A 24,424-nucleotide genomic window follows, 5' to 3' on the forward strand; every position below is an offset into this window, starting at 1 on the left:
TTTCAATTCTGAATGATAGCTTTGTTGAATAGAGTATTTTTGATTGTAAGTTTTTCCTTTCAGTACCTTGAATATATCATGTTAGTTCCTTCTGGTATGTAATGTTTCTGCTGCAAATCAGCTGATAATTTTAAGGGATTTCCTGTATACATAACTAGTTGTTTTTCTCCTGGTGCTTTTAAGAGTCTCACTTTTACTTTTGGGCTTTAAATTATAATGTGTTTTGGTATGGATCTCTTTGGATTCATTTTGTTTGGTACTAGGTGCTTGTATATCTGTTTTCTTTGCCACGTTAAGGAAGTGTTCAGTTGTTATTTCTTCAAATATATTTTCCCTTTTTTCTCTCCTTCTCATTTCAGCACCCCAATAATGCAAATGTTTGTGCCTTTAGTGTTGTCTAAGATGTCTCTCAAATTCTCCTCATTTAAATGTTTTTCTTCTACTGTTTCAGTTGAGTAATTTTCAGCATCATGTCTTCTGCATTGTTGATCTGTTCTTCTGTATCCTCTAATTTGCTATTGATTCCCCACTTTCAGTGTATTTTTTATTTCAGTTATGTATTCTTCAGTTCTGATTTAAAAAAAAAATATTTTCTATCTCTTTGTCTAAATTCTCACTGACTTCACCCATTCTTTCCTGAGTTCAGTGGGTATCTTTGTGACTATTACTTTGAACCCTTTATCTGGTAAATTGTTCCCATGTTGTTTTTTGTTTTCCTGAAGTTCTGCCTTATTTTTTTTTTTTTTTTAATTAGGAACATGTTCCTTTATCTCCTCATTTTGCCTGAATTTCAGTATGTTTTCTAGTGTATTAGGTAGATCAGCTCTGTCTCTCAGTCTTGAAAGAGTGATATAGCAGATATCCTGTGGGGCCCAGTGGTGTAATCCCCCTGTTTCCCAGAGCCTGGTGCTCCAGGGGTTTCCCTTGTGTGGACTACATGAGCCCTCCTATTGTGGCTGGGCTGTGATTTTTGTGGATGTGCTGGTGGGCAGGGTTGGCTCGTAGGTCAGCTGGCTGTGAGGCCCAGCAGCAACTGTTGTGGGTGCTTTAGTGTGTTGGGCTAACCCACTGGAAGGGCACCAGGGCTGGCCAGGGCTGCCTGCCTGGTGGGGTGGCCCGGGAGTTACTTTGAAGGAGTTCCAGTGTAGGTAAGTTGGGTGGGGCTGGTACTCAGGGGAACACAAGGGCAAGCTGCACCATCATGTTAGCTGTGTTGATGCAGAGTGACAGAAACAGCACCAGCCAGTGCCAGGTAAGTTAGGTAACAGAGTAAAAAATGGCACCTACCTTGTAACTTCACAACCTACCATTGAGTTTTGTTTTGAAATCCCAAGTAAATTGAATTTTGATAATTTCTTCATTTGGAGGAAATGACTGGTATGTGAGGAATTAGAAATTGTATAGTCTATTGTAGAAAATATTTTTTTTTCTGAATGTAATTTCATATCAGTTGTGGAACATTCCACTCAATCTCTGCTTCTCCAGCACATGCTTTAAAATCAGTCAGTGAATCTTTTCATATGACCAACGTGCTTTTCAAGCTGCTGACTTTATGCTAGAACTCGGAGCAGGTGTGTTTGTATGTGACCCTTCAAGAGTAGGGTCTTGGTTTCCCACAGCCCTCCAGTTCTCCTGGTCATTGATTTCCAAAGCCAGACATCATGAGGGGTCATCTTCCCAATGAAGGTCCCATTGGCTGGGGAGCTAAACATACAGCTGGGACTCCAACATGCAGCTGGGACCCCTTGCTTCTCAATGAGATCCTTCATGGTTGTGATATATTTCATGCTTTGGGGCTGCCGCACCCTTGGTGTGGGTTCTGACTAGAGTGTGTCTCCTTCTTACTTATCCTGCTGTGGCCTTTTATTTGTATTCTTAGCCTGAGAAAATCAGTCTAGTCTTCAGATCATTCTCTGGGATAGTTGTTCTATGTGTTGTTGTAGTTTGGTGTGCCTGTGGGAGGAAGTAAGCTCAGGCTCTCCCTACTCTGCTATCTTGATCTGGTTTTCCAAAAATGTAAGCATTACATTTTTATTCTTCAATAAAGCAGTAAACTCCAAGGCTAAGAATTCCTAGATAGCCCTCATCTGCCAGGGATCTACTTCCATCATGGCATTGCTGAGGAAAAATTTTGTTAAGAGAAAACTCTGTACCAATTTGGGCTTCGCAGGTGGCTCAGTGGTAGAGTCTGCCACAATGCAGGAGGCGTGGGTTTGATCCCTGGGTCAGAAAGATCCCCAGGAGAAGGAAATGGCTACCCACTCCAGTATTCTTGCCTGGAGAATCTCATGAACAGAGGAGCTTGGCATGCAACAGTCCATGGGTTGCAAAGCGTGGGACACAACTTGGTGACTAACAATGACTGCATACGCCAGTTTACACTGGGCAGTAGCCTAATGTACTACCTTCATGTTGTCAACAGACGTGTTTTAGAGCTAGAAATAGCATAATTTTTGAAAGTGCAATTCCTTAATACAAGAGGTTTTGATTTATGGGTAGTTTTGAAACAAAAATCTATTCATTTTACAAGTCTCAGTAAAGGGTGTTGCAAGGAATTTTTGTAAATCTGATGTTATTGTGTTTAAAGTGAATCTGTAAAGACAAAGTGAATCTCTAAGGAATTCAGTTTTTTCTTCCTCAAAATAAATTCTACATTTTATTTCCTCAGCTTATGTGAGGGGTAATTTTATCTCAATGTGACTGGGTTAAGGGATGCCTAGATAGCTGGTAAATCGATATTTCTGGATGTGTCTGTGAGCATGTTTCTGGGAGAGATTAGGATTTGAATCCATAGACTGAATAAAGATTGTATCAATGCATATGGGCATCATCTAATCCCCTGGGGTCCTGAATAGAGAAAAAGGAGGGAGGAGCAGTGAATTTGCTCACTTTGGTGCAGCTGAAACACCCATCTTCTTTTGCCCATAGACATCAGTACCCTGGCTCTTAGACCTTGGGACTTGGCCTGGGAATTGTAACATTGGTTTCTCTGGTTTCATAAGTCTTCAGACTCTGACTGAATTATAGCACTGTTTTCCTGGCTCTCCAGCTTGCAGATGGCAGATTGTGGGAATTCTTGGTCTCTGTAATCGAATTTTGATTGAAAATTTCCCTTTATATGTCTATGTATATCCTATTGGTTCTGTTTCTCTGGAGAACTCTAATATAACCAATACATGATAGGGAAATCAGGAACCTTGAATAGCATTTTGAATTTTCTCTTGGTTCTATGCTGATAGCATCTAAGACTTACTTACTGTAGGTGCTCAACAGAGATCTCTTTGAAGAAAGAGGAGGAGGAGGGAGTAATGATTTATAGAAATAAAAAGGAAAAAGTTGTGATAATCAACAAGAGACCTTCAACAACCTATTACTATTCTTTTTTTTTTTCTTTTACTGAGTTCCAGTCTTCACTATTCTTTACTGGATCATTGCTGAGACAAAGCAAGTGTTACTTTTCTGTTTCCTTCTACTTCTAAACACTACTTAATGCTAATTTATTTTATTCCTTCCTGTAGTCTCCTGTGAGGATTTGTGTGTGTGTGTGTGTGGCTGCAGTGTGCACGTTGCAATATCTTGGTTCCCTGACCAGGGATTGAATCCATGCCACCTGCAGTCCAAGTGCAGAGTCCTAACCATGGGACCATCAGGGGATTCCCTCATGTGAGGATTTTTAATCCTTCAGTTCAGTTCAGTTCAGTCGCTCAGTCATGTCCGACTCTTTGCGACCCCATGAATCGCAGCACGCCAGGCCTCCCTGTCCATCACCAACTCCCAGAGTTCACTCAGACTCATGTCCATCAAGTGAGTGATGCCATCAGCCATCTCATCCTCTGTCGTCCTCTTCTCCTCCTGCCCCCAATCCATCCCAGCATCAGAGTCTTTTCCAGTCAGTCAACTCTTCGCATGAGGTGGCCAGAAAATACTGGAGTTTCAGCTTTAGCATCATTCCTTCCAAAGAAATCCCAGGGATGATCTCCTTCAGAATGGACTGGTTTGATCTCCTTGCAGTCCAAGGGACTCTCAAGAGTCTTCTCCAACACCACAGTTCAAAAGCATCAATTCTTCAGCACTCAGCCTTCTTCACAGTCCAACTCTCACATCCATACATGACCACAGGAAAAACCATAGCCTTGACTAGACGGAACTTTGTTGGCAAAGTAATGTCTCTGCTTTTGAATATGCTATCTAGGTTGGTCATTACTTTCCTTTCAAGGAGTAAGTGTCTTTTAATTTCATGGCTGCAGTCACCATCTGCAGTGATTTTGGAACCCAAAAAAATAAAGTCTGACACCATTTCCAATTTTTCCCCATTTATTTCCCATGAAGTGATGGGACCGGATGCCATGATCTTCATTTTCTGAATGATGAACTTTAAGCCAACTTTTTCACTCTCCACTTTCACTTTCATCAAGAGGCTTTTTAGTTCCTCTTTACTTTCTGCCATAAGGGTGGTGTCATCTGCATATCTGAGGTTATTGATATTTCTCCCGGCAATCTTGATTCCAGCTTGCGTTTCTTCCAGTCCAGCGTTTCTCATGATGTACTCTGCATAGAAGTTAAATAAGCAGGGTGACAATATACAGCCTTGACGTACTCCTTTTCCTATTTGGAACCAGTCTGTTGTTCCACATCCAGTTCTAACAGTTGCTTCCTGACCTGCATACAGATTTATCAAGAGGCAGATCAGGTGGTCTGGTATTCCCATCTCTTTCAGAATTTTCCACAGTTTATTGTGATCCACACAGTCAAAGGCTTTGGCATAGTCAATAAAGCAGAAATAGGTGTTTTTCTGTAACTCTCTTGCTTTTTCCGTGATCCAGCAGATGCTGGCAATTTGATCTCCAGTTCCTCTGCCTTTTCTAAAACCAGCTTGAACATCAGGAAGTTCACAGTTCACGTATTGCTGAAGCCTGTCTTGGAGAATTTTGAGCATTACTTTACTAGCGTGTGAGATGAGTGCAATTATGCAGTAGTTTGAGCATTCTTTTGCATTGCCTTTCTTTGGGATACAATGTTAGAAGTTGGGCTTAGGAGAAAATCATGCGATAAGGATTTAAAGAATGTATCACAGAGTATGCAGGTGGCAAACACTCAGTAAATAGCTATTATTATTATTATCATATAGAATATCACCATAGTTTGATCCATATCTTATTTTATAGCCAAGGAAACTGAAGTCCTGTAAGGTTGCCCAAGGTAAAATCAAGAACTATTCTCAGAAGTAGAATCAAACATAGATTCTCTTAAAACTTTACCTATGCTTTCTAAAACATGTTCTAGCCTGTGACAGAGGTAATATTATGATTCTTATTGGATCCTATTTAGTACTCTTCTTTCTGGGCATACCCATTATATTTTTCAATATTCTTAGATTGGGAACATGAATTAACTTTTGGACAGTGGGATATGGTCAGAATTTATTTAAGTCAGTTTTCAGGACTTGTACTTAAAATACCCCATGTGATATCCCTGAGCTTCCTCTGCCATGACCTTAGACACCGTGTGTTTCAGATGGTTTAACTCTCTTATGGTAGGGGCCCAGATTCCTGAATAATAACTTGAAGGGGAGCCATTGAGAGGAACATCTTACATTTCACTGGTAACAAAAGAAAAATAGTTTGTTGTGTTAAACCACTAAGATTTCAGTATTTCGTTGTTACTGTAGCATATCCTTTTCCAGCTAAGCCTGTGGTAAAACGTAGGCTTCAATGCAAAGTGTGTTTTTATCTACTCTGCAAACCTCATTTGTCTTTTCTATTTTCAGTGGTAAAACAACCCATGACTAATTTTAATGATAAAGAACACTGATTAATTTGCTCCCTATCTCTTTATTTCTCTGTCTTTTTTTCATTTAAATTAGCTATAGATAAACTCTGATGTTGGGTAAATTTCTCATGGGCTGTCTGCCTCAGTTTCCTCAATATGAATTAGAAGTAATGATATTTCCCTACACAAGGCTGTCAGAAAGATGAATGTGTTGAAAATTATTAGAAAAGGAGTGTATAAGCGTAGAGCATTATGTTATTATTATGTTAGTCTTATAAGAATAGTGAAAGGTGGTCCTGTGCTATAAATCTGGAAAATGTTATAAAGGAGAGATTTATTATTTGTTCTGTAATTTTTTTTTTTTTTTTGTAGAATTGGAAAAATTCTTTTAGGTTACATAACTAATCTACTTATCTTAAAACTTGAAGGCATCTTAACATGTCTACATGAATATTTAAAATGCTTCAGGGCACAGATATTAAAATGTTATATGAGATAAAGTGATTGATATAAAGAAAAGCATGGGTGGCTTTTCATGCAGTTTCATATTGCTGTACAAATTTTCGGTTGTTTCCAGCCTCTGCATAAATGAAAAATAGTTACAATACCTAGGGGCTTAGTGAACCTTGTTAAAAAATAATGTGAATAACGGTTGATCTTACAAGGAGACCAGACTTTAAAAAATTTAATTCTTAATAGGCATATGTTACATTTTAAAGCAGTGTTAATATTTAACCATAATTAGTCTTTAAACTTAGATGATTATTATAAAGCATTCTTCATAGTCTTCTTGAGCCATAACTTACTTATGCAAACTATATTTATTTTTAACTTTGAGATGCTCTTAAAGTGCCCTCAAATATATTTAGTCCTCAAATATATTTCATCTATAATATATTTAATCACATTAGTCATGGTTAAAAATAGAGTAATAGAATCAACCACAAAATAATCATTCTCTTGCTTCTTACATCCACCTGATTTGTAGAGGAACTATCTTTCCTAAAATTCCACTTGAATGTTTGATAATCCTTACAGAGTGGCCAGTGTATGCTCCACAGACCCCTGTACTTCACAGTACCATGAAATTGGCCTTTGCTTCTCTTCACCACTGGCTCACTGGGTGACATGTCCTGTCTTTTGGTATACAAAGCAGGAACCTGGTACTGATAGCTGTGAGGTACCACCTGTTTTGGTACCGATGCCTGCCAACATGCTGTAAAGTTGCTAATGCATGATGCTTAAGCCAATGGTGTTTGAACCAGTGGTCTTTGTGATGTGAACCTTGGCATGAAGAGGCTTCTACCAAATGCTGCTCAAAGTCTCATAATGGCACATGTTACACTACTGTGGGTGACAGCCAGGATCTCCACTTATGCTGATAATGCCTAATATTGAGGGTATCATTTTTACTACAGAGATTGTGGCAAACAGCTCATTCACCACCTCCTCACTCCATTTTGCTCTAATTTCCATTACTGATAATTCAGGAATGAGTCGTTAGGACAAGACCTGGGCAGAGAACAAACCTGATTGGTAATAACCATGCTCTTTTCAGCATCCCTTCTTCAGTCTAATTCTTACTCTTTTTTTAACCCCCATGGGACTGACCTAATTTTCCTCTTCCTTTTTGGAATTCATAGTTTAATATTCAACCCTCTTTATTTTTGGAGACCTTACAATGATGTGGATATGTAATGTGATTAGACAAATAGGAAATCAAATGTATTGATCTTGGTAAATATCTAAACCTCCTTCAGACCTTCTGCAAACTATATTGAAGAATGTTCATTAGCTTGAATCTCAAGTGGGGCTTCCCCCCTTTCACCCCATACATGCCTCTTGGGACATACACTTTCTTGTAGAACTAGATGAGGGGTTGCTGGAGGAGTATATAAGTCAGGGAACATTTATTTTTTTGTGTGTTTTAAAAATGGGTTATGTGCTAACACAGGCTTCCCCAATGGCTTAGCAGGTAAAGAACCCGCCTGCAATGTAGGAGACACAGGAGAAACCGTTTGGATCCCTGGAGTCAGAAAGATCCCCAGGAGAAGGAAACTGCAACCCACTCCAGTTTTCTTACCTGGAGAATCCCATGCACAGAATGGCCTGGTGGGTTATAATCCAAAGGATCTCAAAGAGTCGGACATGACTGTGACTGAGCACACATGTGAAAACATATTTGAATGTTAATTACTCAGTAAATTAGGCAAGGCTGAAGGTATAGGAGAGAGACTAGGGAGCTGTTGGAATAAATTCCATGAAACCAGGGACTGCCTTCAGAAGAGCTCTGGACATAACCAGCCTTTGACAACAGAAGGGACTCTCGTGCCCACTGTCTTATATGAGGATAGTTGTACCGTCAGAGTGCTGCCTGTAATTTTTCTCTTCCATGTATGCTGAGCTCATTTCTACTCCTTCATCCAGATACTGTGCAGGAACACCCTTCCTTACACCTGCCCCTCTCCTATTTGATCCAGAAAAAGTGAAAGTTGCTAAGTCATGTCCGACTCTTTTGTGACCCCATGGACTGTAGCCCGGCAGGATCCTCTGTCCATGGAATTCTCCAGGCGAGAACACAGGAGTGGGTTGCCATTCCCTACTCCAGGAGATCTTCCCTACTCAGGGTTCAAAACCACATCTTTTGCATTGATAGGTGGATTCTTTACCACTAGTGCCACCTGGGAAACCAGATTCACCTCATTTGTGTTCACCCAGCAGAGATGCTTTTACCATAGAGTTTCTCATAGTCTATTATAACTGCTGATACTGTTTATTTCTAAGTTGCTCCTGCTAGTTTGTAAACTCCTTGAGAAGTGTCTCTAATTTATTTCTTTTTATTGTGCTGAAATATACATAACATAAAATTTAGCCTTTTAACCATTTTTAACTGCTTAGTTATATGGTGGTAAGTGTATTCACATTGTTGTGCTACTGTCGCCACCATCCATCTCCAGAACTTTTTAATCTTCTCCAGCTGAAACTCTGCACCCATTAAACACTAACCAGCAATTCTTCCCTCCCACATTCCCTGGCAGCCACCATCTAATTTATTTTTTTAGTGTCATGACAAATGCAGTACTTGTTTATTTAGTAAATGAATAAAGGTACTCATTAATTTTTGATAATCTTCCAGTGAAAATATGGACCAATGCCTTTAAATTTGGAATTGTTAGGTAGGTAGAATAGGGAAAAAGAGTCCAAAATGGTGGTGGCTAAAAGACAAGGAAGGTCCGAGGACCAGAGTGAAGACTTCAGGCAGAACAAACAGAACAAACAGCACTCCTGGCTAAGCCCAATTTGCATAGGGCAGGCCCAGGTGGAGGAAAAAACATAAAAGGAGGAGCCAAAGTGCTTTCTCTCAGACTCTCTCTCCCGCGTGCATGCGTGTGTGCTCTCTCTCTCTCTCTCTTTCTCCCTCCCCACACACTCCTCCACTCTCTTCTCTTCGAGTCTTGGATTCTCCTGCTATCTTCTAAATAAAATGGAGCTGTAACACTGATTTGCCTAAGAGCTGTAATAACATGGTTTGTCCAAGACCTGAGAGCTGTGATGCACCGAGGGCTTTAATGTCCGTTGCTTCAAATCTTTGTTGTGATGAGACAAAGAACCGAGGAACATACACTCACGTGACAGAATGATTATCTTAACTCTACACTAGTCAAATGAAAAATATATCACAATTTATTCTAATCACATTGTGCCCTTATTTGATGAAAGAACATCATGGTTAAAAAAAAGGACTCTGAATATAAGTGAATGAAAGTCAAACTCCAAAGATGGATATGTGCAAAACATAGCATCTAGATTACAAAAAATATAAACACAAAGGGATTCAATTATCAGTAACCTTTACAAGTAAGTATAAGAACAAAAATAATCATTAGTTTCATAAAAATGCCAAATAAATGACAATGTCAGCTATCATAATTATGGAATTAGGGCAAAGGAAAAGATTACACAAGTGAGCATTTTTGTTGTTACAGAAACATTGTTGTTCAATGACTGGGTTGCAGAAGATGCTTATAAGTAGCAGCTAAAAATAACAGGATTAAATCAAATTTTCTGATTTTAATAAATAATTGGACTTTTGGGGGGAGATATAAGCAGTATTATTTCACAACTTTATAGTACTTTCTTCAAGCCTTATTTTGATAAACATATGAAGCTTGAAAGTTAGCTAAAGTATTTTCGAACTCGTTGCTTCTGATGGCATCTTATTGCAGTTAAAAAATAAAGCATGAGCTTCCTGAGTATCACAGGTGTATTTGCAATAATACATGAATGACAATAGGAAATCCTTCCAAAACAACAAACTCCTGTTGGCATTGTTAGAACTGGCTTCCTCTCTTATGCTATGCCTGAGGTAAAGATGTGCATATTGGCATTAAGGCTGCAGTAACAACTCAGCTTTTCTAGAATATAGGCTAATATCTTGAGTCACATAGAGACAAAAATAATCTAAAGCAAGGTGTCAGTTTTCAGTGATGAAACTCAGTCATGTGAAATTGGTGCATGTTCTCACTGATGAGACAAGAAAATCTGGTCAAAGAAGGTCAGAGTACTAGTGAGGAAAGAGAACATTCCTAACAAAATGATGCAAATATATAGTTTCAACCTGATTCCATTCAATTTCACTGAATTATTTTTTTTTCCAACTACAATTTTATTTTATTTTTAAACTTTACAGAATTGTATTTGTTTTGCCAAATATCAGAATGAATCCGCCACAGGTATACATGTGTTCCCCATCCTGAACCCTCCTCCCTCCTCCCTCCCCATACCATCCCTCTGGGTCGTCCCAGTGCCCTAGCCCCAAGCATCCAGTATCGTGCATTGAACCTGGACTGGCAACTTGTTTCACACATGATATTTTACATGTTTCAATGCCATTCTCCCAAATCTTCCCACCCTCTCCCTCTCCCACAGAGTCCATAAGACTGTTCTATACATCAGTGTCTCTTTTGCTGTCTCGTACACAGGGTTATTGTTACCATCTTTATAAATTCCATATATATGCGTTAGTATACTGTATTGCTGTTTTTCTTTCTGGCTTACTTCACTCTGTATAATAGGCTCCAGTTTCATCCACCTCATTAGAACTGCTTCAAATCTATTCTTTTTAATGGCTGAGTAATACTCCATTGTGTATATGTACCATAGCTTTCTTATCCATTCATCTGCTGATGGACATCTAGGTTGCTTCCATGTCCCAGCTATTATAAACAGTGCTGCGATGAACATTGGGGTACACGTGTCTCTTTCCCTTCTGGTTTCCTCAGTGTGTATGCCCAGCAGTGGGATTGCTGGGTCATAAGGCAGTTCTATTTCTAGTTTTTTAAGAAATCTCCACACTGTTCTCCATAGTGGCTGTACTAGTTTGCATTCCCATCAACAGTGTAAGAGGGTTCCCTTTTCTCCACACCCTCTCCGGCATTTATTACTTGTAGACTTTTGGATCACAGCCATTCTGACTGGTGTGAAATGGTACCTCCTAGTGGTTTTGATTTGCATTTCTCTGATAATGTCACTGAATTATTTTTATAATGCAAGATGATGCTTTAAAATATAGAAAGCCATGTAACTTTATACTATAAGACATTATTTAGATCATTTAATAGTTTTAAGTAATAGCCTAGAAGTAGCAGATAATGTTGAGAAGCTGGGTTTAAGATGTCAGGGGGGCATTTTAGTTCTGTTTACCAGCTGTGAGACTTAGGCTAAAATCTGTAACTTTTCTAAGTTTTAGTGCTCTTTTCTGTAAAATGAAGAGACTAAGCTAGATAATTGAAGAACCCTCTAAAGCTATAACATTTACAAACAGAACGGACATCAAACTGGTATTTCTTCCTTACATCAACTTCATCAGGGTTTGCAAGTACTGTCAGATGTACAATATTGAGCCTACTGAAATGCCTTGAAGTTGCCTGTTGTATATCTTCCAGATGATTTCTACTGTATGCATCTGGCCCATAAAATATTGAATTATCAGTTTTGATCAACAGGCTTAAGTTCATTAGATGGGCTCACATACTGAGACACATGGTAGAATTGGGATCTGTTTTTCTTGCTTCTAAGGAACAATTTATAATGAAAAGATTGAACATTTTTCTTCCAGAAGATAATGAAAATTGATTTCTTTACCCCAAATCAAGCTTTCACATTCCAAGAAAGGAACTCTGAAAAAAATTTGCTTTTAAAACTTGTAGTCTCTCTGAGCCCTCAAGGGTAAAACGGTATAATGCCATTTAAGTGATGGAAAACAATGTACACTTCATTTTACTCTTTTGTGCAAGTAAATACTACTTCAGGGACCTTAAATTTTAAGCAAAAGTTTTATCTCCCAAGTTTTACCTTAGTAGCATTTACAATGATTGAATATAGGGTAGACTTTGTATTTGGGAAACCTTGCTGGGAGAAATATCAATAACCTCAGATATGCATATGCAGATGACCTTATGGTATATGCAGATGCCACCCTTATGGCAGAAAGTGAAGAAGAACTAAAGAGCCTCTTGATGAAAATAAAAGAGGAGGGTGAAAAAGTTGGCTTCAAGCTCAACATTCAGAAAACGAAGATCATGGCATCTGGTCCCATCACTTCATGGCAAAGAGATGGGGAAATAGTGGAAACAGTGGACACTTTATGTTTTTGGGCTCCAAAATCACTGCAGATGGTGACTGCAGCCATGAAATTAAAAGATGCTTACTCCTTGAAAAGAAAGTTATGACCAACCTAGACAGCATATTAAAAAGCAAAGACATTACTTTGCCAACAAAGGTCTGTCTAGTCAAGGCTATGGTTTTTCCAGTGGTCATGTATGGATGTGAAAGTTGGACTATAAAGAAAGCTGAGCACCGAAGAATAGATGCTTTTGAACTGTGGTGTTGGAGAAGACTCTTGAGAGTCCCTTGAGTTGCAAGGAAATCCAACCAGTCCATCCTAAAGGAGATCAGTCCTGAGTGTTCACTGGAAGGACTGATGTTGAAGCTGAAACCTCAGTACTTTGGCCACCTGATATGAAGAGCTGACTTATTTGAAAAGACTCTGATGCTGGGAAAGATTGAGGGTGGGAGGAGAAGGAGACGACAGAGGATGAGATGGCTGGATAGCATCACCAACTCAATGGGCATGAGTTTGGGTAAACTCTGGGAGTTGGTGATGGACAAGTAGGCCTGGCATGTTCTGGTCCATGGGGTTGCAAAGAGTCAGACACGACTGAGAGACTGAACTGAACTGAACTGAACATTTATAATGATTGAACATTGGGCAGACTTTGCATTTGGGAAACCTTGAGAAACTTACACAGGAGACCAAAGTTTTTAATTTTTAATTAAAATCCATCTTCTTTCTTTTTAAAATGATAGTTTTAAATTGTTTCCATTATGCCACTCATAATAAGTTTCTTATTTTGAAGATCTCTGTTTGAGTTAAATGGTAAAAAGTCTGGAGATGAATATGTATGCATTTTGTTTTTAGAAAGTCCTAACAGACTTCTCTTTTGCCTTCACTGTTGGAACATGTAAAACCAAATTTAGTGTCCATTTGAATTGCATTTATTGTCCCTTATCTCTATGATGTATAACTTAACTTTTCTAACCATATATGTAGTTTTTATCCTGTAAAAAATGGGATTTTCTTCCTTACTTTGTTTTGAAAACTTAAACTAGTCCTTGCTACATGACTTGCCAGATTGTCATTGTGATGAATGTTTCTGTCTTCCCCAAATTCATATGTTGAAACCCTACCATCCATCCCCAATGTGATGATTTCAGGAGGCAGGGACTTTAGGAGGTAATTAGAATTAGATGAGGTCATGCAGGCTCCATCCTATTAGTGAGGATAATATCTTTTTAAGAGTTAGAAAAGATCATCTTCTATGCCCTAGGTTCTGTGCGAAGTTCCAAGAATATCATATATAACAGATAAGAGACTTGGTCTTTAGGCTCTTGAAACTTAAGATCTAATAACGAGTCAGATATAAAATGTTCTTCGAAAATAAGACAGTGGAAACAAGTATTATGTTGTTGTTCAGTTGCTAAGTCATGTCCAACTCTTTTGTGACCCCATGGACTGTAGCCCGCCTGGCTTCCCTAATGATGGGATTTTCCAGCCATGAATACTGGAGTGGGCTGCCATTTCCTTCTTAAGGACATCTTCCTGACCCAGGGATTGGACCCAGGTCTGCTGCATTGGCAGGAGAGTTCTTTACCACTGGACCACCAGGGAATCCCCAAGTATTATGAGGTTCAGTAATTAGTTTATAACTTTTTCTAGTTATTTTTCCCTTTTATCTACTAATCTATTTTTATTATACAAAAAGTAGAACTAATGTTAGGATTTGCCTAAATACAGCCCCTAAAAGCAAAATATCTGAGCAATGTGTAGTATCGCATTTATATTTAACCAAACATTTTACAAACAAGATAATATGGCTCCACTATGAACTAATCAGTGTAGAGTCTCTTGCTTGCTTTCTAAATTGAGTGATATTTACATGTAGCACAAATTAGCATATTAGCACACAAAACAGTTCTCCAAATGAAAGATTAGCTGCCTGGTTTAATCTGCTAAGTGGTTGTAAAACAAATGTTACCTTTAATGTTATAAATTTTAAAAAATTGCTTTTATTAACCTACCTTATGTTTATACAAACTAGAGATAATTGACTTCTATTTAAGAGATCATAAGGATTATAAAGATTATGCTGACACTCGTGTAAACTGTAATTATCACCTTTCATTAATGATAACATGAATTTATGTAAGTATATTTCTTTGCTAATTACCCATAATTGACATAATAATCCATTGGATAAATGTATTTTTTTGTTCTTGTTGTTAAATCCCATACAGCCCCTCAATACATACTTTTAAATTTTATAGTATTAGCTCATTGGCTGATTTAGGTACTAACTACAGTAAGAACTGATTTTTCATTAAGCACTAGTCACTGCTTTCTGGAGTGAGGCAAATAGGAAGCAGAGCTGGGGATCCCAGTTCTTGGGGAAGACTATCTGTTCAGCTAAAAGGGTGAGATGGCCAGTAACTATTATGGAAAAGGCATGTGGATACATTCATAAGCTAGAGAACTAGCTAATCTAAGGGTGGGCAAGCTCATTAGAATTAACTTTTCTTTGAAACCCACAGTTGTATTATAAGCACTTCCTTTTCATTTGATACGTAAGTCACCTATAACTGTAATGTTGTCCATCTAAAGAAATCAGTTTTTAAAATATTTCTCCAGCAATTTCTCCAGTGTTATTTATTTTTTTTTTAATAAAAACATTCTTCCTCATAATAATCTAACCATGTACTGGCCAAGATAAAAATAAACAAATAAAGGTTTACAATGTGAAGGTGATAAGAATTAATAATGTAACCAATTTTCCCTTACCTCAGCTGGTGACTCATATAGATTTTCAATAGCAAAGGGAATATTGGAATAATCATAAGAGATTATACTAAACATTAAAGAGATAAATATAATCATGGATTTCTTAGAATTGATTGAGAGAAGAAAATTGGCTAATTAAAGGCCAGTTATGATATTTTCAGATAATTTTGGAAAGCATGCCAGGTTTTGTGTCTAGAAAATACAGAATGTCCTTAGGGTATTAATCTAGAGAGACTAAGTCAGGGCATGTAGATACGGCCCTGATGACAGATGATGGCAGAAAGTCTCCTGACATCTCTACAGATTGCTGTCACTTTTTTAGTTTCTGTTGTTTGCTAGGTGGGTTATTGTTAATCCTCAGAACAATCTTTATGTTGAGAGGCTCCAGGAGATTAAGTTGCTCATGTAAATTCTCATATATAGGATATGGGGAACCTAAGATTTGGACTCCAACCAGTTTTCTCAATGCAAAGAACTAACTCATTGGAAAAGATCCTGATACTGGGAAAGATTGAAGGCGGGAGGTGAAGGAGATGACAGAGGATGAGATGGTTGGATGGCATCACTGAATTGATGGACATGAGTTTTAGCAAGCTTCAGGAGTTGGTGATGAACAGGGAAGCCTGGCGTACTGCAGTCCATGGGGTCGCAAAGAGTCAAACTCAACTGAGCGACTAAACTGAGCTGAACTGAATTTTCTCAAAATCCGAGCGTTCCTTTTACCATAATATGTAGTATGTTTTGATCTGTTCAACCAACTTCTGTCATTTCTTATGCATATGTACTGGGCATTTGTAATTTTTTTGACTGAAGAGTAAATATTCAATCCCATACACCTAATATCCTGATCTCCTCTTGTGGTACACTTTTGTTTATAATCTTAGAGGGAAGCTCACTTCCTTCCATTCCTTGTCCTTGCAGGGATGAATAAAGAAGTCATACGTGACATAGGAACTTCCTAGTCTCTCTGTCCAAAGTGGGAGACAACAGCAAAATGGGGAAAAAATTAATTTAAAAAGACTAAATCTTAAAAATTAGCGGACAATTTCTTTAAGCAAAAGTCACATTGAAATTCATCTAAAATTCCTATGTACATTGTAAATGGCAGCAAGAAAACAACTGAATTCAGAGACTGTTCAGTATTAGGTTGACTAATTCCATTTCTAAGAGTCATAGCTAAAAGCAATGCAAAGGGAACTTTCTGAATGAACAGAATAAATGCATCAATATAATTTTTTAAAATAATTCAGGCTATTTTTCTAAAACTCAATTTGATATCTTATCTTCCTGCTTCCTGTCTTTCTGTTAGGCTCCTTACCATCCATTTAAATAGTATTATTACTCCTTTGGTAATGCATTTTTTCACAAATAAGTTATTTTCAGTAAATAAAAATCTAGACCTTTTTATATTATTGGCTGTATTTCCAGTATACATGTAATACTCCAAACAGTGGAGTCAAGGTGATGATTTTGGTTTGAATGAATGAATTTCAATGTGGGTTGCAGGGTGCTGACCAAGAAAAACTTGGAGAAACAGCTTCTTTCATGAAGAAGTAATGAACATCATATTACTTTGATGTCTGATTTTTATGTACAAAGAGATTTCAACATGACTTCATTTGATAACAGCTTCACAACTTGCAAAGGAAAGAGTTATTGAAAATCTTATCTCTGAGGAAAAAGATTTAAATGATTTCTCTCAGAATAAATCCTTTTGGGTATGAGTGGATGTCTGGAATTAAATCATTTAGTATTCTATTTATTTATTTATTTTTCTATACTTAACTCCAGAAAGCTGTCTCTGGAAGCTGTAAGTTTATGATAGCTCCCATAGTTTTCAAGGACAACTCTACACATGGAAATAACCTGTCAGCCAATACCAAAGTCTGATTGACTATATTCTTTGCAGCCGAAGATGGAGAAGCTCTATACAGTCAGCAAAAACAAGATGAGGAGACGACTCTGGCTCAGATCATGAATTCCTTATTGCCAAAATCACAATTAAATTGAAGAAAGTAGGGAAAACCACTGGGAAATTCAGTCAGTCAGTCAATTCAGTCGCTCAGTCATGTCCAACTCTTTGTGACCCCATGAACTGCAGCAGGCTTAGGCCTCCCTGTCCATCACCAACTCCCGGAGTTCACTCAAATTCACGTTCATCGAGTTGGTGATGCCATCAGCCATCTCATCCTCTGTCATCCCCTTTTCCTCCTGTCCCCAATCTCTCCCAGCATCAGAGTCTTTTCCAATGAGTCAACTCTTCGTGTGAGGTGGCCACAGTACTGGAGTTTCAGCTTTAGCATCATTCCTTCCAAAGAACACCCAGGGCTGATCTCCTTTAGAATGGACTGGGTGGATATCCTTGCAGTCCAAGGGAATTTCAGGGATGACCTAAATCAAATCCACTACGATTATACAGTGGAAGTGACAAAGAGATTCAAGGGATTAGATCTGATAGAGTGCCTGAAGAACTATGGACAGAGGTTCGTGACATTGTACAGGAGGCAATGATCAACACTATTCCCAACAAAAAGAAATGCAAGAAGGTAAAATGGTTGTCTGAAGAGGCCTTACAAAAAGCTGAGAAAAGAAGAGAAGCAAAAAGGGAGAAAAGGAAAGATATACCCATCTGAATGTGGAGTTCCAAAGAATAGCAAGGAGAGATAAGAAAGTCTTCCTCAGTGATCAATGGAAAGAAATAGAATGGGAAAGACTACAAGTCTCTTTAAGAAAATTGGAGATGCCAAGGGAACATTTCATTCAAAGATGGGCACAATAAAGGACAGAACAGTATGGACCTAACAGAAGCAGAAGATATTAAGAAGAGGTGGCAAGAATACATGGAGTAACTATACAAAAAAGTTCTTGATAACTCAGATAACCATGATGGTGTGATCACTCACCTAGAGCCAGACATCTTGGAGTGCAAAGTCAAGTGGGCCTTACAAACAAAGCTAGTGGAGGTGATGGAATACCAGCTGAGTCATTTCAAATCCTAAAAGATGATGCTGTGAAAGTGCTGCACTCAATATGCCAGCAAATTTGGAAAACCCAGCAGTGGCCACAGGACTGGAAAAGGTCAGTTTTCATTCCAATCCCAAAGAAAGACAATGACAAAGAATGTTCAAACTGCTGCACAGTTGCACTCATTTCACACACTAGTGAAGTAATGCTCAAAATTCTCCAAGCTAGGCTTCAACAGTACATGAACTGAGAACTTCCAGATGTACAATCTGGATTTAGAAAAAGGATAGGAGTCAGAGACCAAATTGCCAACATCTGTTGGATCATAGAAAAAGCAAGAGATCCAGGAAAAAATCTACTTCTGCTTCATTGACTATGCTAAAGGCTTTGATTGTGTGGATCACAACAAGCTGTGAAAAATTCTTAAAGAAGGAATACCAGATCACTGAACGGTCTCCTGAGAAACCTGTATGCAGATCAAGAAGCAACAGTTAGAATCATGGAACAACAAGACTGGTTCCAAATTGGGAAAGGAGAACTTCAAGGCTGTATATTTTCACCCTGCTTATTTAACCTATATGCACAGTATATCATGTGAAATGCTGGGCTGGGTGAAGCACAAGCTGGAATCAAGATTGCTGGGAGAAATATCAATAACCTCATATATGCAAATGGTTCCACTCTTATGGCAAAAAGGAAGAGGAACTAAAGAGCCTCTTGATGAAGGTGAAAGGGGAGAGTGAAAAAGATGACTTAAAACTCAGCATTCAAAAAACGAAGATCATGGCATCTGGTCCCATCAGTTCATGGCAAATGGATGGTGAAACAATGGAAAAAATGTCAGATGTTATTTTCTTGGGCTCCAAAATCACTGTAGATGGTGACTACAGCCACCAAATTAAAAGATGTTTGTTGCTTGGAAGAAAAGTTATGACAAACCTAGACAGTATTTTAAAAAGCACATATTACTTTTCTGACGAAGGTCCACATAGTCACAGCTATGGTTTTTTCCAGTTGTTGTGTATGGATGTGAGAATTCAACCATAAAGAAGGCTGAGCGCTGAAGAATTGATGCTTTTGAACTGTGGTGTTGGAGAAAACTCTTGAAAGTCCCTTGGCCTGCAAGAAGATCAAGCCAGTCAATCCTAAAGGAAATCAATCCTGGGTATTCTTTGGAAGGACTGATGCTGAAGCTGAAGCTCCAATACTTTGGCCATATGATGCAAAGAACCTACTCATTAGAAAAAGACGCTGATGCTGGGAAAGATTAAAGGCAGGAGGAGAAGGGGACAACAAAGGATGAAATGGTTGGATGGCGACACTGACTCAATGGACATGAGTTTGAGCAAGCTCCAGGAGATGGTGAAGGACAGGGAAGTCTAATACGCTGCAGTTCATGGGGTCACAAAATGTTGATCATGACTGAGAGACTGAACAACCACAACAAGGACTAGTTCTTTTTCTATATCTTATCTTTTTAGATCTAAAGATTTATAGTAAAGAAAAAGGGGGTTAGTATGAAATTCCTTAGAGTAAAATTGAGTGTGTTAAAAACTAGCTTTATTCAAGTTCCCATAGATTATAAACTAAGTACACTGGAACATATCCAGGGACATGAATGATGGTGCAAAAATTTCATGGTCTAAAGGTATTTATATCATACAGAGTCTGTTTTGAATAGAGTTTATATTCTACTGTTGTGTGGAAATTGTATAAATCTTAATTATGTTGAATTGGTTCATGGTGTTTTTCAGGTCTACTGTGTCCTTCTACTGTTCTGTATATTCATTCTATTAATTTTTGAGTGTTTGATATTTAAACTCCAGCTAAGAATCTTAATTTATCTACTTGAAAAGTAATTGTAATATATAGTGGAGCTTACATAACTTTCTTCTATATTTTTGAGGTCTCCTATAAATGTGTTATCATACTTTCATAATTTTAAAAATAAAAGACAGGAAATTAACTAACTTTATTATGTAATAGCCATGTGTTCTTTTCCATGTTACTTATTTTTCTGTGTCTCAATTGTCTTACCTGCAAACTGGAGACAACACTACTTCTAATTCATAAGAAAATTCATTCACTAAATATTCACTGAGTGCATGTTTATTATGAGCTGTCAATACTGAATATGGAAGATAGAGAAGTGAAAAAAAAAGTTAAAAAATATCTGCTTCCATATAGCTCACATTCTACTGAATAACATCAGACACTTATTCAACACTTATGGAGTTTCAGACACTGTTCTAAATGTAATGTATGTATTTACCTAATGCTGCCAACTACACGATGGGACAGATACAATTGATATTTCTCTTACTTTACTCACAGATTCATTAAGTAGCTTGCTCTGATCGTACAGGATTAAAAGAATAAATGTAAAGTGTTCAGAGAAGTATCTGTCATAAGGAAACACTAGATAGATAAGTAAGTAAGCAGATTATTTAGATAGATAGATTAGATATTAGTTCCCATATACTGATCATCCATATATTTTTCTTCATCATAAATGTAATAATACTCAAATGCATAAATGTTTAAAGTAAAAATAAGAGATTCATAAATATCTTCTCATACTGTTGAAGAGTTTGGCTTTTTAAAAAATTCATTAATTTTTTTTTTTTTATTGAGGGATAATTTCTTTACAGATTTTTGTTGTTTACTGTCAAACCTCAACATCAGTCAGAGATAGGTGTACATATATTCCCTCCCTTTTGAACTTCCCTCCCATCTCCCTCCCCATCCCATCCCTATAGGTTGATTCAGAGCCCCTGTTTGAGTTTCTTGAGCCATACAGCAAATTCCTGTTGGCTATCTATTTTACATATGGTAATGCAAGTTTCCATGTTGCTCTTTCCATATATCTCACCCTCTCCTCCCCTCTCCCCATGTCAACAAGCCTATTCTCTATGTCTGCCTCTCCATTGCTGCCCTGTAAATAGATTCTTCAGTACCATTTTTCTAGATTCTGTATATATGTGTTAGAATATGATATTTATCTTTCTGATTCACTTCACTTTGTATAATAGGTTCTAGGTTCATCCACCTCATTAGAACTGACTCAAAGGTGTTACTTTTTACAGATGAGTAGTATTCCCTTGTGTATATGTACCACACTTCTTTATCCATTCATCTGCCAATGGACATCTAGGTTGCTTCCATGTTCTAGCTACTGTAAATAGTGCTGCAATGAACAATGGGATATATGTGTCTCTTTCAATTTTGGTTTCCTCAGGGTATATGCCTAGGAGAGGGATTGCTGGATCATATGGTGGTTTTATTCCTAGTTTTTAAAGGAATCTCCATACCATCTTCCATAGTGGCTGTATCAATTTACCTTCCCACCAACAGTGCAAGAATGTTCCCTTTTCTGCACACCCTATCCAGAATTTATTGTTTCTGGACTTTTTGATGAGGGCCATTTTGACCAGTGTGAAGTGATATCTCATTGAGGTTTTGATTTACATTGCTCTAGATCTCTTCAAGAAAATTAGAGATACAAAGGGAACATTTCATGCAAAGATGGGATCAATAAAGGACAGAAATGGCATGGACCTAACAGAAGCAGAAGATATTAAGAAGAGGTGGCAAGAATACACAAAAAGAACTGTACAAAAAAGATCTTCATGACCCAGATAATCACAATGGTGTGATCACTCACCTAGAGCCAGACATAGTGGAATGTGAAGTCAAGTGGGCCTTGCATCACTATGAACAAAGCTAGTGGAGGTGATGGAATTCCAGTTGAGCTATTTCAAATCCTGAAAGATGATGCTGTGAAAGTGCTTCACTCAATATGCCAGCAATTTTGGAAAACTCAGCAGTGGCCACAGGACTGGAAAAAGTCAGTTTTCATTCCAATCCCAAAGAAAGGCAATGCCAAAGAATGCTCAAACTACTGCGCAATTGCAGTCATCTCACATGCTAGTAAAGTAATGCTGAAAATTCTCCAAGCCAGGCTTCAGCAATACGTGAACCGTGAAATTCCTGATGTTCAAGCTGGTTTTAGAAAAGGCAGAGGAACCAGAGATCAAATTGTCAACATCTGCTGGATCATGGAAAAAGCAAGAGAGTTCCAGAAAAACATCTATTTCTGCTTTATTGACTATGCCAAAGCCTTTGACTGTGTGGATCACAATAAACTGTGGAAAATTCTGAAAGAGATGGGAATACCAGCCCACCTGATCTGCCTCTTGAGAAACCTGTATGCAGGTCAGAAGGCAACAGTTAGAACTGGACATGGAACAACAGACTGGTTCCAAATAGGAAAAGGAATATGTCAAGGCTATATTTTGTCACCCTGCTTATTTGACTTACATGCAGAGTACATCATGAGAAATGCTGGACTGGAAGAAACACAAGCTGGAATCAAGATTGCCAGGAAAAATATCAATAACCTCAGATATGCAGATGACACCACCCTTATGGCAGAAAGTGAAGAGGAACTAAAAAGCCTCTTGATGAAAGTGAAAGTGGAGAGTGAAAAAGTTGGCTTAAAGCTCAACATTCAGAAAACGAAGATCATGGCATCCGTTTCCATCACTTCATGGGAAATAGATGGGGAAACAGTGGAAATAGTGTCAGACTTTATTTTTCTGGGCTCCAAAATCATTGCAGATGGTGACTGCAGCCATGAAATTAAAAGATGCTTACTCCTTGAAAGGAAAGTTATGACCAACCTAGATAGCATATTCAAAAGCAGAGACATTACTTTGCCAACAAAGGTCCATCTAGTCAAGGCTATGGTTTTTCCTGTGGTCATGTATGGATGTGAGAGTTGGACTGTGAAGAAAGCTGAGCGCTGAAGAATTGATGCTTCTGAACTGTGGTGTTGGAGAAGACTCTTGAGAGTCCCATGGACTGCAAGGAGATCCAACCAGTCCATTCTGAAGGAGATCAGCCCTGGGATTTCTTTGGAAGGAATGATGCTAAAGCTGAAACTCCAGTACTTTGGCCACCTCATGGGAAGAGTTGACTCATTGGAAAAGATTCTGATGCTGGGATGGATTGGGAGCAGGAGGAGAAGGGGACAACAGAAGATGAGATGGCTGGATGGCATCACTGACGCGATGAACGTGAGTCTGAGTGAACTCTGGGAGTTGGTGATGGACAGGGAGGCCTGGCGTGCTGCGGTTCATGGGGTCACACAGAGTCAGACATGACTGAGCGACTGAACTCAACTGAACTGAATAGTGAGCAATGTTGAGTATCTTTTCATGTGTTTGTTAGCCATCTGTATGTGTGTTTTTGAGAAATGTCTGTTTAGGTCTTTTTCCCATCTTTTGATTGGGTTGTTTGTTTTTCTGGTACTGAGTTGTACGAACTGCTTGTATATTTTGGAAATTAATCCTTTGTCAGTTGTTTCATTTGTTATTATTTTCTCCCATTCTGAGGGTTGTCTTTTCACCTTTCTTATAGTTTCCTTTGCTATGCAAAAGCTTTTAAGTTTAATCAGGTCCCAGGTGCTTCTGTTTTTATTTCCATTACTCTAGGAGGTGGGTCATAGAGGATCTTGCTTTGACTTATGTCATCGAGTGTTCTGCCTATGTTTTCCCATAAGAGTTTTATAGTTTCTGGTCTTACATTTAAGTCTTTAATCCATTTTGAGTTTATCTTTGTGTTTGGTGTTAGGAAGTGTTCTAAATTCATTCTTTTACATGTAGCTGTCCAGTTTTCCCAGGATCATTTATTGAAGAGGCTGTCTTTGTCTCATTGTATATTCGTGTCTCCTTTGTCAAAAATAAGGTACCCATAGGTGCATGGGTTTATTTCTAGGCTTTCTATTGTGTTCCATTGGTCTATATTTATGGTTTTGTGCCAGAACCATACTGTCTTGATGACTGTAGCTTTATAGTATAATCTGAAGTCAGGAAGGTTGCTTTATCCAGCTCCATTCTTCTTTCTCAAGACTGCTTTGGCTATTAAGAGTTTGGCTTCTAATTTACTTGATGGACTTCTTTTCCTAAGGCATATGTGAAATTAAGTCCCAAAATTTAATAAGCCAAAAAATTCTGATGGTAATTTGTGGTCATCTTGGAAACATCAAATAATTTCCGAAATCAAAGAAAATCACTAGTAGGTAAGAAACGAATTGTAGAAGGCCCAATATAAAGAATTTCTAAGCAATTCCATAATTTGTATTTTTCATTCACCTTCTCATAAGGTCAATAACACAAAATACCTCTCTCTCTCTTTTTTTTTTTTTGTAGTACAGAAAAGAAAGATCTATTTTTGCCTAATTGGATTGACTGCCTACCAATTGCAAACTTTATATATAAGTAGTTATTTAGT

This window comes from Bos taurus, chromosome 1, assembly GCF_002263795.3.
Source record: "Bos taurus isolate L1 Dominette 01449 registration number 42190680 breed Hereford chromosome 1, ARS-UCD2.0, whole genome shotgun sequence".
Lineage (NCBI taxonomy): Eukaryota > Metazoa > Chordata > Mammalia > Artiodactyla > Bovidae > Bos > Bos taurus.